General features: G+C 39.9%; 1 protein-coding gene across 2 annotated transcripts in view; it reads right to left on the reverse strand.

Moving 5' to 3' along the window:
* IDS (iduronate 2-sulfatase) overlaps window positions 1-16469 on the reverse strand; it is a 200534-nt gene that overhangs the window by 58036 nt on the left and 126029 nt on the right. The gene's annotated exons all lie outside the window — the stretch shown is intronic.

Genomic DNA, 16469 nt, shown 5'->3' on the forward strand with positions numbered 1-16469 from the left:
TGACGGTAGTGGGTTTTGTCAAGAGGCTTCATTTCTGGAAGTTGTTAGGGGGCAAAAGCTCAGGTCAGTACTCTTGGACTGTGTGCTCCACCTTTGGGGACTGGTACCAGGCCCACATCATTGTTCTCTGTCCCTGTGATGTAAAGCAGCTGCTCTGCTAGAGACACCGAGGTGTTTCTTGTCCGCCGACCACAACACTCTGCTGGGAGTTGCTGTCTAAAGTGCTTCACTGGGGCAGCAGCAGCAGAGTCTATGCTCAAATGCGCATACCACCAGCAACAGCGGAATGGCCCAGCTTATTAATAGATGAAAATATATAAACTTCTTAGGTATAAAATCAACCCAGGAAAAATAAACTTTGTTTTTCTGCAGCAACAATGAATATGAAAATAAAGAAAATACAACGTCTAACCTATCATTTCTTTGGACATGAAGGCATCTGTGAATCACCTGATTCTAAAATATAAAGACATGCAAATTGCCAAGCATAGACAGCACACTCTTGAAGAAGAGCAATTCATCTACCAGATAGTAAGAATTACAAAGAAACTATTGTAATGAAGAGTTTGAAATTTGGGTGCAGGGATTAACAGAGAGACCAATGGAACTGAATGGAAAGTCCTGAAAAACAAAACCAACAAAGTATATGAATGCAAGCTTAATTGATTAAAAAGTGTTGCAGCTTTAGAGCTGGAGACTGTCTTATTGAAATAAGTATCAGTGGAACAACTAAATATCCATATAAACAATTTAATGTAAGTGGAACCCTTTTTCGTATTATCCAAATATGCCATTACAGGGCTATTTAATACCTACTTTAAAAATGTTTATTATAAAAACTTCAAAAACACAGAAATGCACAGAAAAATAAGTAAGTCTTTGTATAGATTATCTCTTAGTGAGTCACCATTATGAGTAAATTAGAGCATCAGTAAGGCTGGAGTTGAAAGAACTGAAATATGCTGGGGTCAATGGTCACCTCAGTAACAAGAGGAGCAAGATGATACAAGTCAAAGAGCAACAGAGAAAATGTCATGTCCTCTCACCCCCTTGTCTCAGCCATAGAAGCCCTAGCTGCTTTCATCAGCCTTTGCTTTTTGAGAGTAGAACTTAGATCTCAATAGTAGCTGGGGGAAGGCTACCTGGGACCATGATGGATTTATTCCTCCTCTTACTTGACCCGTCCACCTGCTGCCCTCTGGAACTCTGGGGATTCAAGAAATACAACCTGAGCAGTTCTATTCTAGAAAGTCATGACGGACGGCTGTTGTGTTGATGACAGACACACTGACCAGGTCCACAAACACTTTACTAACTTAGTGGCAGTGCCAGGTTGCTCACATGATAGGAGTAGAGGCCTACCTCCCTCTCCACATGGATAAGAGCTCCACATACTTCTTTTCAGCTGCTCTTACTCCTGACAGTACTCTCAGGAGGATTCATGAGCCCTGAGATTCCAAAAAACGTGATTGTGGCTTTGCCAGAGATTACCCTGAAGAATGGGGTGCTCTGCACCCACTATGGTCAGGATCAACTCAGCTGTTCAAGAGCTAACCTCCTTCCTTAGCTTTGTCTCTGTGTCACAGGGGCAGTGGGCCTCTGCTCATAGCCAGGATTGGTGGATCATCAAACCTCAGTGCTCAAGGTGGAAACCCACAGACAAGGAAGCTCTTCTCCCAGACTGGGAGGCAGCTGGCGGGTAAATTCCAGCTCTGGCCCCCATGTCCTTGGGAATTATCCTCATGGAGCTTTTCTTCTGAGGTCCCAAGAAGGGAGCATTAGTTATGGATGGTAAATAGAAAATGGCAGCCTATCCTTTTACCTCCTGGTATTGGAAATAAGTCTCCTGTCCAGAAGAGAGAGGGACTAATGTTCTTGGGATTGAATCAGTGGGGAGTGTCAGGGGCCTTTTAAAGGAGTGAACACAACCCTTCTCCAAACATGCCCCAAATGACTCACCTTCAGTTCCTATTTCTCACTTAGATTCAGCCTTCAATGAAGATGCTACCACTGCCAGTGGAGGTTTACCACAGGTGCCATGAATGTAGAATTGTTGGATGCCAGGTTGAAGGAGGGGAGGGCATTCCCAGATTTCAGGGAATCAGAATCATTTGAGTGTGTGTAAGAGAGGTTACAAAATACATATGAAGGCTGTCAAAAAATGGAAAAACCAAAGTATGTCTTCATTTGATATTTGTTAACATCAAAGGTGGCACACACAATTTATACTTTTGTGCTTGATTTCTCCCTTTGTCTTATCCCAAATCCAATCCAATGGCAACTTTTTTTCCTTCAACCTCTAAAATTTATTCCAAATCCTTCCAATTTTTCGATCTCCATTACTACTGCTGTGTGTGATGTTAATATTATCTCTGACCTAGATGAGGTTAAAGGCTTCTTTGTTATTGCTACCTGAAGAAAAAACCCCATCCATGGCATGGATGCAGCTAGAGGTCATTATTCTTAGCAAACTAACACAGTAACAGAAAACTAAATACTACATGTTCTCACTTATTAGTGGGAGCTAGAGAGGAGAACACATGGACACACAGAGGGGAGCAACACACACTGGGGCCTTTCAGAGGGTGGAGAGTGGGAGGAAGGAGAGGATCAGGAAAAATAATGAATGGGTACTGGGATTAGATGGGTGATGAAATAATCTGTACAAGAAACCCCCATGACAAAGTTTACCTAGGTAACAAACGTGCACTTCTAAGATAAAAGTTCAGAAAAATTTTCAAACCACACATCAAATGTAACTATTATGTGAAGTTACATGTATTTTGGCAAATGCATGGAGGCCCATATGTACCACCTGAGTATCATAATGACCAGTTTCATCAACCTAAAATTCTCCCGTGCATCCCATTTGAGGTCAGTCACTGCACTTCTGCAAAGGCCCTGACAACTACGTTCTGCTTTCAGTTCCTATAGTTTTAGCTTTCACCATGTCATAGGAAGAAGTGCAGAAAATACTGATTTAACAGTGCAGCTATATCAGTTTTCATCACAACTAGCAAGGAATGAGAACTCCTGTTGTTCCATATCCTCTCTTACATTTGATATTTTTAGATTGTTGGATTTTAGCCTTTGTAATAAGTGTGTATTGGAATCTTCTTTGGTTTTTGTTTGCATCTCCCTAATGACAAATGACATTACATACCTCTTTCCAATAAGCGTATACTGTTTGATACTGTGTCTGTTCAAATTATTTGTATGTTTTAAAAAAATAATAGGCTTCATTTTTAGAGCATTGCTAATCCAAAAATACAGAGAGAAAACTTCGTCAAAATTAGTTTCCCATATCTACACTATTCTCCCTGCCCTGCCTCACGCGTACACACACACACACACACACACACACACACACACACACACACACTGTCTCCTATTATTTACAATTTGTATTATTATAGCATGTTTGCTACAAGTGATGGATCTGTATTGATACCTATTTATTAACTCAAGTCCACAGTTTACATCAGGACTCACTCAACACTGCGGATGCTATAGGTTTTGATAAGTGTGAAATGGCAAGTATTCATCATTACAGTATCATACAGAATTCTTTCACTATCCTAAATCTCCTGTGTACTCCACCTATTGATCAATCCCCCATTCCTCAACTCCAACCCCTCAGCCCTTGGAAACCACTAATATTTTTAGTGTATTCATCTTGCCTGTTCCAGAATATCGTATGATGGGAATCATATATTATGTCACATTTTTATATTTTCTCCTTTCACTTAGCAATAGGCTTTCACGATTCCTTCAGGTCTGTCTCACTAACAATGATTGAAAGTTCCTGTTCCTCAACACATGTGTGAACATTTGTTGGTTCAGTGTTTTGGGTTTCAGCCATTCTTCTGGGTCTGTAGTGTTGTATCTTAGTTGTTTCAATTTGTGATTCTCTAATCATATATGACATTATATTATTCTGTTTTCACACGGCTATAAGGAAATGCCTGAGACGGAATAATTTATTTTAAAAAAGAGGTTGAGTTGACTCCCAGTTCCACACGGCTGGGGGAGGCTTTAGGAAACTTATGATCATGGCGGAAGGTGAAGGGGAAGCAGGTACCTTTTTCACAAGCTGGCAGGAGGAAGAAACAGGAAGGATGAACTTCAAAACACATATAAAATCATCAGATCTCGTGAGAACTCACTCACTACAAGGGGAAGAGCATGGGGGAAACTGCCCCCATGATCCAATCACCTGCCTTCCTTGACATGTGGGGATTAAAATTTGAGTTGAGATTTCGGTGGGGACACAGAGCAAAACCATAAGAGAAATTGAATAGTTGTTTATGATTACTTAATTTTCTTATATATCCTTTGGTGGGGTAACTGCTTAGAATTTTTTGTCCATTTTAAATTGGGGTTTTGGTTTTCTTATGATTGGGTTTTGGCATTTTGTGCATATTTAAATATATATCTTTTATCAGATATGTGTGTCACAGAACATTTATGCCAGTCTCTGGCTTGTCTTTTCTCTTAGCAGTCTTTTAGAGTAGAAGTTGTTAATTTTAATGAAGTGCAATTTATATCTCTTTTCTTAGATGTTGGCACTTTTGAGGTTGCATCTGACAAAGTCACCACCAAACTCAAGGTCAACTAGGGTTTGCACCTATAAGTTTGACCAAAATTTTGGTGATGCATCTAAAAAAGTCATTACCAAACCCAAACTCACCTAGGGTTTTCAGCCATAGGTTTGAATAAGGTTTAAAATTCTGATAAAATATTTTTGACAACAACTGAATCATTTCCACATAAACAAATGTGTAGGGAAATTAATTGGTGAAACCTTTGGGAGAAAAAGTAACATTTTAAAAGGTATAAAATAATTCATACCCTGTTCGTTTCTACTCAACTTCCACATTGATATGTATTCCTTATAAGGAATTTTATGCATTTGTCCCAGAATTTATGCTCAAATATGTTGATTATATTTGTATTAATTTTAGCCACAAAGAAAAAGCAAATATGTGTTCATCAGGAGGAGGTAGGTCCAGTCTGTTATTGTACAGAAATAAATTGGCATTCTTGGGAGAAGTTGCCAAAGTAAGGCAGATCTCTATGTGCTGTCATGGAAAGATGCTGGGTACATTTTAATAAGTGAGTATCATGGCATGTCAGGGTTGCAATAGCAAAGTACTGCAACCTGGATGACAAAACAACAGAAATTCACTGTCTCACAGTTTTGGAATCTGGTAGCCCAAGAGCAAGGTGTACACAAGATTGATTCCTTATGAGGGCTGTGATTGCGGGATGTTTTCCAGGCTTCTCTCCGTGCCTTATACCTAGCTGTCTTCCCTCCGTGTCTACTCACATTGTCATCTCTCTACTCATATCTCTATGTACAAATATCCCCTTTTTATAGTGACTTCCATTAAGGCCAGCATTAATAACCTCATTTTAACATGATCGTCTTTGAAATAATCCTATCTCAAAATCAATGCCACAATGTAGAATTTTGCAGAACAGGCAATTGAACCTATAATAGTGGCAAAGGTAAGTGGCAGATCTATATGCATATCATTATATCATTACACATGTGTGTGTATATGTACATATATGTGTATATAATGTTTATGAAAGGCAGAAATCAAAAATCATATTTTAAAATTTACACGGCCACATTGTTACTTGTGGGAACTTCTGAGTAGGAGGCTGAGTTTTAGAGGAACTTTGTAAAGAAAACAATGCAATTTCTATGTATTTTTAGAATTTTTGCAAGAAAAATATGTGCACTATTTACTTTTAAGTAAAATATTGAAGTAACCCTAAGAAAAGGAAGAGGAGCACTCCAGTAGTCACATTAAGTAACAGTAAGCTGATGGAACAGAAAAAATTCCCTGAAAGTTAAATGGCTTAACACAAGTTTATTTTTGTGCACATAAATTCTGATTTAAGTTGGCAGGGTGTTGTGGGCTGAATTGCACCCCTCTTTCCAAGTTCATATATCCAAGTCTCAAACCCCAGGACTGCAGGATTTCACTGTATTTGGAGACAGAGCCTTGAAGAGGCAACTAAGGTAAAATGAGCTCTTATGGTGAGGATCATATTCAATATGACTGGTGTCCTCATAAGAAGAGCAGATTAAGATACAGACACACAGACCAAGGAACAACCATGGAAGAATTCACTGAGAATTCTTGCCACCAGCAAACCACATAGAGGCCAGGGAGGAAATCGAACTGGCTAACATCTTGATCTTAGATATTTAGCCTCCAGAAGTGTGAGAAAATACAATTCTATTGTTAAAGTCACCCAGTTTGTGGTATTCTGTGATGGTATAATAAGCTAATCCACAGCGGGTCCTGGCTTTCACCTAAGCCAGGAATCCAAGCTGCTTTCACCTTGTAGCTCCACATCACAACAGATGTTAAGTGCTGAACAGAAACGGAAGCATGGGAAAGATGCACTGACTTCTGTCTAACTACAAATGAACCAGCCAGGAAGGCGAGCTAGACAAGACAGAGACGGGCACTTGCAATCTCTTCCATATGTTATTACAGTGCTCAATGAAAAGCAATTATTATAATTGATGACAGTAAGTCTCTTCATTGCTTGGGATTGTTTCTGGGAATGTCTGCATAGCCTTGAAATCTTCCAGCTTTTTCTTGCACCTACGAGGTGACTGGTGGTTTCAAATACAGGATTACATCCAGTTTTAAAACAATTATGTAAGTCTTCACAGAGAGGATCAACCTTACTTCCTCAGTATCACTTGGCACTGTCCTTTAATAACCTATATAATTTCTTTAGTCTGAGAATTCTCTCATATATTTGGTGTATGATAAATAACCTGCCCTGTGAGCCTCTGCTACCCTCCATATGATGGAACATTCCTGAAGAGCTATACATGTGCCTGTGGCTCACTGCAAGTCAAGATTTTCCAGTGGAGCAGGTACACACACAAGAGACAGTGGAAGGATGTTTAACTATTGTTTATTTCTCATCAGAGCTGGCATGTCCCCCAAAGTACCCTTGTTACCTCCTAGGCAGTCTTCAAGATTTCATTATGGTTTTGTTTTATTAGAAATTCACCTTCTTGTAGATCATTTACAAAGGGATGTATATAGCCTTTCCTCATCTACAAAGTTTATGAAGGACAGATTGGTATTTGATCATCTACAAAAGCTTATTCATCTCTGTTTGTGTTCAGTGCCCTGTTTCAAATAATGCATCACATTAAAATCATACTAACTACAAGTATCAAATATTAGGAAGATTTCAAATAGGCTGTGTCTGACCTTAGGATTGCATCCCTAAAATCCATGTGTTATGTGGCAAATCAGATTTTACTCTGCAGCGTATGTGGAAATACGTTAGCAGTGTGTTGAAGATACCCAGCCTAGATATGGAAATGCCACTATCCAAAATGAATATTCACATTGAAGGACCATTATCACAGAGAAGCCAGGGGGAGGGATGAATCAGTCAGGGAACTTCTCCAGGGACACACAGTGCTCTATGTCAGGGGATGGGCAGATGTCTCTGGGCTCTTGCACTGAGGGCTGGGCACAGCCTTCAGGGTGGGAGACATAGTGAGAAGTTGGCAGGCCAGGTTCCAGAGTTGCACAATAGAGCACCCAGGGGAGATCAAATGGAGGGTGCTGTAATGTGGGAAAGGCCTGGAGCTGGACAAAAGTACTGGCACCCAGACAGAGTCAGCTCTCAAGAAACCTAGGGCTCATAACGAAAGAATTTCAGTAAAGAAAGCCTAAAACCATTCCTGAATTGTATTGATTCTCATTGTCACCTTTCTTCTCTAGGCCTATCTAAATATTTTCACAGGTTTCCTTTTTATGTTATCTGAATGTTGTGGGAAGTCAGGGACCCCGAACGGAGGGACCAGCTGGAGCCGCGGCAAAGGAACATAAATTGTGAAGATTTCATGGGCGTTTATCACTTCCCTAATAATACTCTTAAAATTTCTTACACCTGTCTTACTTTAATCTGTTAATCCTGTTATCTTCATAAGCTGAGGATGTACGTCACCTCAGGGCCACTGTTATGATTGCATTAACTGTACAAATTGATAATAAAACGTGTGTTTGAACAATATGAAATCAGTGCATCTTGGAAAAGAACAGAATAATAGCAATTTTAGGGAACAAGGGAAGACAACCATAAGGTCTGACTGCCTGTGGGGTCGGGAAAAAAGAGCCATATTTTTCTTCTTGCTGAGAGCCTATAAACGGATGTGCAATTAGGAGAGATATTGCTAAAGTGCAAGTAGGAGAGATATCACTAAATTCTTTTCCTAGCAAGGAATATTGATATTTAATACTCTGGGAAAGAACTGCATTCCTTGGGGGAGGTCTATAAATGGCTGCTCTGGGAGTGTCTGTCCTATGCGTTTGGAATAAGGACTGAGATACGCCCTGGTCTCCTGCAATACCCTCAGGCTTACTAGGGTGGGGAAAAAAACCCCACCCTGGTTAAATTTGAGGTCAGACTAGTTCTCTGCTCTGGAACCCTGCTTTCTGTTAAGATGTTTATCAAGACAATATGTGCACAGCTGAACATAGACCCTTATCAGGAGTTCCTAATTTTGTCCTTGCCCTGTTTCCTCAGAAGCATTTGACCCTTGTTCACCTTTTTGCCCTTTGAAGCATGTGATCTTTGTGACCTACTCCCTGTTCATACACCCCCTCCCCTTTTGAAATCCCTAATAAAAACTTGCTAGTTTTGTGGCTCCGGTGGGCATCATGGACCTACCGATATGTGATGTCACCTCTGGTGGCCCAGATGTAAAATTCCTCTCTTTGTACTCTTCCTCTTTATTTCTCAGACCGGCCGACACTTAGGGAAAATAGAAAGAACCTATATTGAAATATTGGGGGCGGGTTTGCCTGATATCTGAGAGACATTAGGAAGTGTGAAGAGAAGTGACGTAACAGGAAGAAGACTATGCTCAGGCTGAGAGGAGTGGGGACAGTGTGGGTCTTGATGAATTCAGAACTCAAGTCCCAGCCCAGTCACTTTCTAATCATGTGATGATCATGTGATCGTGGGGTATCTGTCACGAGCTATAAACCTCAGCTTTTTTGTTTGTAAAATGGTTTGGAAATCCCTGTTCTGTAGAATTGCTGGAATGTATACACTGTGGGCAAAACACCTGGCAGAGAGCTTGGTATACCTTGGAATTTTAATAAAGGGCAGTTGATTACAACCCCAAAGTCTACCACTGTCTTTTGAGAAAAATTCAGCTCTTCTTTTGTTATGCAAAACGACTCACAGAACATCTAGCTGAATATGTCATAGAATATGAACTGAACCAAAAGTTTGGCTTCATAAGAATAACTCAGGACATTTTCTTTCTAAAAGGATATATTGTATCATTCAAGTAAGGAGAGGCTTTCACAGCTGAATGCAACTCAATGACTATAGATTTTGAGTTAAGGACGAACTCCTTTTCACATTCCCCACTGATCATACATCCAAACCGCTAGTTTTATTTAAGCTACACTAAAAATCTACACATTGCTTAGACTTGTCCACATTACATTCAAAAGAACCCAATTAAAACTACTGTCAATGGAATGGGCTTGGGCTCTCCCAGGCCTGGCAAATGAGTGTCAGCCTGGAGGCTTCTGTGCACCACATCAAGGAGTTCTCACCACATTTCTCAGGAAACCCTTGCAGATGATGCGGATCAATCACCTAGTCCTTGCACTGTGTTCACGCTCCCCAGTGACAGAGCCACAGGACACCTTCCATCACTTCCCCATGTGGAGACTCCTCTCTGCTTCATCCTCCACCCAGAGCCATCTGCTCAAGTAGTTTTCCATTCCAGGCTTTTCCATCACCTTCTGAGAATCTGGGCCCTGCCACCACCCGGCTTCATAACAATCAGCAACCAAAGAAGAACCTGCAGTTTCCCAAACCCCAAAACTGCCTTAACTCAGGGCCTTTTTACTCAAAGCCTCCAACTGGAGTCTCACCTCCCCACTTGTTTTGAAACTTATTCTTCAGATTGTAGAGAAAACCTTACCAAATTCCTGATATGGCTTGTGTACCTACACGCTACCGTTTTAAAGGTAGGGATAAGTCTTGCTTTTAATAGTAACTTAACTACTAACAGTAATTTCTATGAGCAAATGCTGATATAATGGTCATCAAATAAATGAGTCACTGACACTTTTATTTGTTACATTTTACTTTCTGCTACTTTCTTACATAAGTCAAGCAAACCAGGTATGTATCTTTAGTTTCAAGAACAACAAACTAAAGGGCCTGAGGAAATGCAAATATTAACAATCCTTTACTTTGTTCCAGTATTTAAATGCAGAGTTCCTTCACAGTTTCAAGAAAATTCCTACAGCAATACATTAACCTGTGACACATCACAAAATGAGGCAGGTTTTCCCAATGTGGTGTGTTTGTGTGTGTTTTTGTTTTTACAAAATATCAAACTGTTACTCTTAAACCAGATAAACACAGTACACGTGTGACTAATATTCGTAAACTAAGATTCTGAAGCTATTTAAACCTGTCATTAATAGGAAAAGCATTTGAAAAATACCCAAAAGGAAAACAGGTAAATCCCTTAACCGCCCATATGGAACAGAAGTGCAAACAGCACTGTGTTCTCCCCAGCTTCAGCCGGGCCCTCCACCACGTAGAAACTCGACCGCCCTCTTCAAACTCAGAGGGAAGAATCTACCCCAGACTTCACTCAGAAGAGAAGCTGGGGGACACGACACTGGAGCTTGCACTGTCTGTGGCAGTGGAGTCATCTGTGGTGTCAATTATGGCCTGGGCTCTCTCTTCCACATCTTTCAAAGCCTGCTTGNCTTTCACCTCCAAATAAGCCCCTCCCATCCCTGAGACCTGCAAGGTGGAAGGGAGGGAGAATCGCATCCACCCACAGTGGGATTGGGCCTTCTAGGGCCTATACTCTCTCCCTCTTCTGTCCAGACAGCAACCGTTCTTCTAAAATCCATTCCAAATCCTTCCCCTTTACTGCTGTGTGTGAAGTTAATATCAGCTCTCACCTAGCCTATGTCAAAGGCTTCCTTATTGTTGCTTCTTTGCCTATTCTTGTCCCAGAAAAATCCATCATCTTTTCAGCAGCCTGGGATCCTTTTAAAAATCCAATTCGTGTGAAACTCCGTCTCTACTAAAAAATACAAAAAAAACTTAGCCGGGCGAGGTGGCGGGCGCCTGTAGTCCCAGCTACTTGGGAGGCTGAGGCAGGAGAATGGCGTAAACCCAGGAGGCGGAGCTTGCAGTGAGCTGAGATCCGGCCACTGCACTCCAGCCTGGGCGACAGAGCGAGACTCCATCTCAAAAAAAAAAAAAAAAAAAAATCCAATTCGTGATTATTTTTTAATTTACACACACCAGATTTAAGTATAATGTGAAGTTATATGTGTTTTGGCAAATGCATTGCATCGTACATCTACTTCCCATGTATCATACTGACCAGTTCCATCACCCTCCATGTCCCGTGTGCATCCGATTTGAGGTCAGTCACTACACTTCTCCACAGCTCCTAGCAAGTATGCTGTCTTTTCAGTTCACATTGTTTTAACTTTCACAATTTCTCATCTGAATAAGTCCATAAAATACGAGTTTAAAAGTGTGGCTGTATCATTTCTCATCACACCTAGCAAGGAATGAGAATTCTCGTTGTTCCATATCCTCGCTTACATTTGGCATTTTAGATTGTCAGATTTTAGTCATTCAAATAAGTGTGCATTCCAATTTTTTGTTTTTTGTTTGCATCTCTCTAATGACAAATGACGTTATATGCCTCTTTGTAGTGGGTGTATCCTCTTTGGTAAAATGTCTGTTCAAATCATTCGCATCTTTTAAAAAACGAACAGACTTCATTTTTAGAGCATTGTTAACCCAAAAATGCAAAGAGAAAACCTCATCAAAAGTACAGAGAATTCCCACATATCTACACCATCCTCCTGCCCTGCCCCATGTGGACACACACACACACACACACACACACACACACACACACACAGCATCTCCTGTTATTTACATTTTGTATTAGTATGGCATGGCATGCTTGCTACAGTTGATTTCACATCTGTTGATGCCTCGTTATTAAGTCAAGTCCACAGTTTACATCAGGACTCACTCAACACTGGGGATGCTATACTTTTTGATACATGTATAATGGCAAGTATTCATGATTCCAGTATCATACAGAGTTCTTTCACCATCCTAAATCTCCTATACATTCCACCTATTTAACAATCCCCCATGTCCCACCCCCAACCCATCAGCCCATGGAAACTACTGACATTTTTAGTGTATTCATAGTTGTCCGTTGGAGAATATTGTATGACTGGAATCATACATTACGTCACCTTTTTAGCTATTCTTCTTTCACTTAGCAATATGCATTCACGATTCCTCCAGGTCTATCTCACTCACAGTGACTGAAAGTTCCTGTTGCTCAACATGCATGTCAACATCTGATGTTTCAGTGTTTGGGCATTCAGTCTTTCTCCTGGTGGTAGAGTGCTATCTCCTTGGTGCTTTAATTTGCACTTCTCTAATGCCATATGACACTGAACAGTTTTCTGATACATGCTTATTTTCCATTCCTATATAGTTATTCTTTGGTGGGGTGCCTCTTCAGACTTTTTTGCCCACTTTAAATTAGGTTTCTGTTTTCTTATGTTTGGATTTTCAGAGTTTTGTGCATATTAAAATACATATCTTTTATCAGATATGTTTAACACAGAATATCCCTTTCTCTTGCTTATCTTTTCATTATCTTAGCAGTATCTTTCCACAGTGGAAGTATTTAATTTTATTAGAGTCCAATTTTTCTCTTTATCTTAGATTGCTGATATTTTTAGTGTTTCATCTGAAAAATTCCTCATCACACCCAAGGACACCTAGTGTTTGCACCTGTAAGTTTGACCCACATTTAAAATTGTGATAAAATGCTTGTAAAAATGAATCATTTCCCCATGGACAAATGTATGAGGAAATTAACTGGTGAAACATTTTGGGAAAAAGCCCTCAGGATTATAAAAAAGATAAAATATTCATACCTTTTTCACACTTACTCAGTTTCCACATTAATATGCATTCCTTATAAGTAATTGTATGCATTTATCCCAGAATTTATACTTAAATATGCTGATTGTGTTTATTATAGCCACAAAAGAGAAACACATGGGTGTTCATGAGGAGGAGATTTGTTCAATGTGTTAATGCAATAAATAAATGGGAATTCTAGAGAGTAGTCCAAAAGTAAGATAGATGTATATGTACTGTGAAGCAAAGATTTTGGATCCATTTGAATAAGTGAGTATATTGGTTTGTTAGGCCTGCCATAGCAAAGTACCTCAACCTGGATGACATAAACAACAGATATTTATTGTCTCATAGTTTTCCAGTCTGGTAGTCAAAGAGCAAGGCGTTCGCAAGGTTGGTTCCTGCTGAGGGCTGTGAGGGAAGGATGTTTTCGGGCCTCTCTCCTTGCCTTGTAGATGGCTGTCTTCAATCCATGTGTGCTCACATTATCATCCCTCTACTCATATCTCTATGTCCAAATTCCTCCTCTTAATAATGACTCCCATAATATTTAATCAGGGACAGCATTAATAACCTCATTTTAACTTGATTGCCTCTGAAATAATCCTATCTCCAAATAATGTCACATTTTAATTTAAACGGAATTTCACCTATGATAGTGCAAAGGTAACTTGCATATCTATATGTATATCATTACTCATGTATACTTATATTTATAGACATGTATATAAATATATATGTAAATATCTGTGTGTGTGTTTCTGTATTACCACATCTGTCATTTAAAATCTTTAAATCAGCTTCTAAAATTTACACACCACACTGTTAATTGTGGAAACTTCTGAGTAAGAGGCTGAATTTTGAAGAAACTTTACAAAGGGGAGAAATGTGGTTTCTGTGTATTTTCAGAATTTTTTTCAACAATAATAAATGGAGTATCTATTTGTGAGAAAAGCATTAAAGTAAGCGTAAGAAAAGGAAGAGTAGCAGTGTAGTAGTCAGATAAAGTAACAGTAAGCGGATGGAATGAAAACATTTCCTGAAATTTACATGGTTTAACACGTTTAAATTCCGATTTTAGTTGGCAGGGTTTTATGGGCTGAATTCTACTTCTCCCTCCAAAGGCATCTATCCAGGTCTTAACCCCCAGTACCTCAGAATGTCACTGTATTTGGAGACAAAGCCTTTGAAGAGGTAATTAAGTTAAAATGAGGTCTTATTATTAGGGTCGTATTCAATATTACTGGTAGGTGTCCTCATAAGAAGAGGAGATTAGGATACAGACACACAGAACAAGGGACAACCATGTAGAAATTCAGTGAGAAAGTGGCCATCTGCAAGTCAAGGACAGGGCACAGAAGAAATCAACTGGCAAAAATCTTGTTCTTGGATTTTTAGCCTCCAGAAATGTGAGAAAATACATGAGTATTGTTTAAGTCACCCAGTCTGTGGTATGTTGTTACGGCTTAATAAACTAATACATACTGAGTCTTGGCTCTCATGTTACCCAGGTATCCAAGCTGCTTTCAACTTGTAGCTTTATATCATAACAGATATTAACTGCTGAAAAGAAATGAAAGCATTGGAATGATGCACTGGCTTCTGTCTAACTGCAAAGGAACCAACCAGGATGACAAGTTAGACAAGAAGATTGGCAATTGTAACATCTCACATAAGCCATCACGGTGCGCAATTAAAAGCAACTATTATAATTGATGAAGGTAAGTCTTTTAGTTTCTTGTAATTGTTTATGAGAAAGCCAGCACTGCCTTGAAATCTTACAGTTTTTTATTGCACCCACTAGGTGATTGGCGGTTTCAAAGAAAGAATTACAATAGGTTTTAAAACAATTCTGTAAGTCTTGGCAGGGAGGGTCAACCTTATTCCCTCAGCACTTTGCTGCACCGTCCTTTTTATGATAAACATAATTTCTTTAGGCTGAGAATCCTGTCATGCCTTTTGGTGTATATCCTACCCTGAGAGCCTCTGCTGCCCTTCACATAACTGAACACTCTTGAACAACTGCACATGTGCCTGTGGCAGACTGCAAACCAGGATTTTCCTGTGCGGCAGGTAACAGACAAAGGACAATGGAAAGATGATCAACCATTGTTTTCTCTGCTCATCAGAGCTATCCAAGGAACCTTTGTCACCTCCTAGGCAGTATTCAGGATTTTTTTATTTTTCTGTTTTTCAGAAATTCAACTCCTTGTCATTTATTTACAAAGTGATTCCCATAGTCTTATCTCATATACCAAGTTTATGAAGGAAGCTTTGCTTTTTGACCACACAGTATAGCTCATTAATCTGTGTATCTCTTCAGTGGCCTGTTTCAAACAATGTTACTACAAATATCATATATTAAAATCCTAATACAAATATCAAATATTAGGATATCAAAAACTCTCTTACCCTAGGATTACATGCCTAGAACCAGTATATTATGTGGCAAATCAGATTCTACTCACCACCCTATGTGGGAGTATTTTGAGAGTGTGTTGAAGATGCCCAGGATAGATAGGGAATTGTCACTATCCAAATTGAAAATTTACATCGAATTGCTGTTATCGCACAGGAGCCGGGGGTATGGATGGATCAGTCAGGGAACTTCTGTGGGGATGAGGAGGCGTCTATGTCAGGGGAAGGACTGCTGATTCTGGGCTGTTACACTGGAAGCAGGGCACAGCCTTCACAGAGAGATTGTAGAGACAAGCTGGTCAGCAGGACAGGTTCCAGAGTTGCTCAGGAGAGCACACAGGAGAGACAAGAAGGAAGGTGCTGTAAAGTGGGAAAGTGCTGAGGCTGGACAGAACTGCTGGCACCTGGACAGAGTCAGCTCTCTAGAAACCTAGGGCTCAGAATAGGAGCAGGTAAACTAAGCCCACCATGATCCCCAAATTGTATTTATTCTCATTGTCACCATTCTTCTCCCAGCCTACCTGAATACTTTGGACACAGGGTTCATCTTGATGTCATCTGAGAGATTATAGCAAGTGTGCAGAGAAGTAGCTTAAAAGGCAAAGGCCTTCCTCAGGCTGGGAAGAGAGGGACAGCATGAGTCAAGATGAATTCAGAGCAAGGCTCAAGTGCCAGCCCTGTCACTTTGTAACCATGTGATCTTACTGAATTTATCAAGGACTATGCGCCTCAGGTTCTTCATCTGTAAAAGGGGTTTCATAAGCCCTGTCTTGTAGAATTGCTGGATGTTTATAATGTGAGTAAAACACCTGGCACAGTGCCAAGCATATATTGGAATTTTAACAAATGGCAGTTACCAATGTAATTATAACTCCAAGGCTACCACTGTCTTTTATGAAAAATTTCACTCTTGTTTTCTGATCTAAAACATCTCAGAGCATATGTAGCTGAATATGTCATGGAGTACCAACTCAACCAAAAATCCGGCTTCATAAATGAAACTCAGTCCATTCTCTTTCCAAAATGATATA

Source organism: Theropithecus gelada, chromosome X, assembly GCF_003255815.1.
Source record: "Theropithecus gelada isolate Dixy chromosome X, Tgel_1.0, whole genome shotgun sequence".
In the NCBI taxonomy this organism is placed as follows: Eukaryota; Metazoa; Chordata; class Mammalia; order Primates; family Cercopithecidae; genus Theropithecus; species Theropithecus gelada.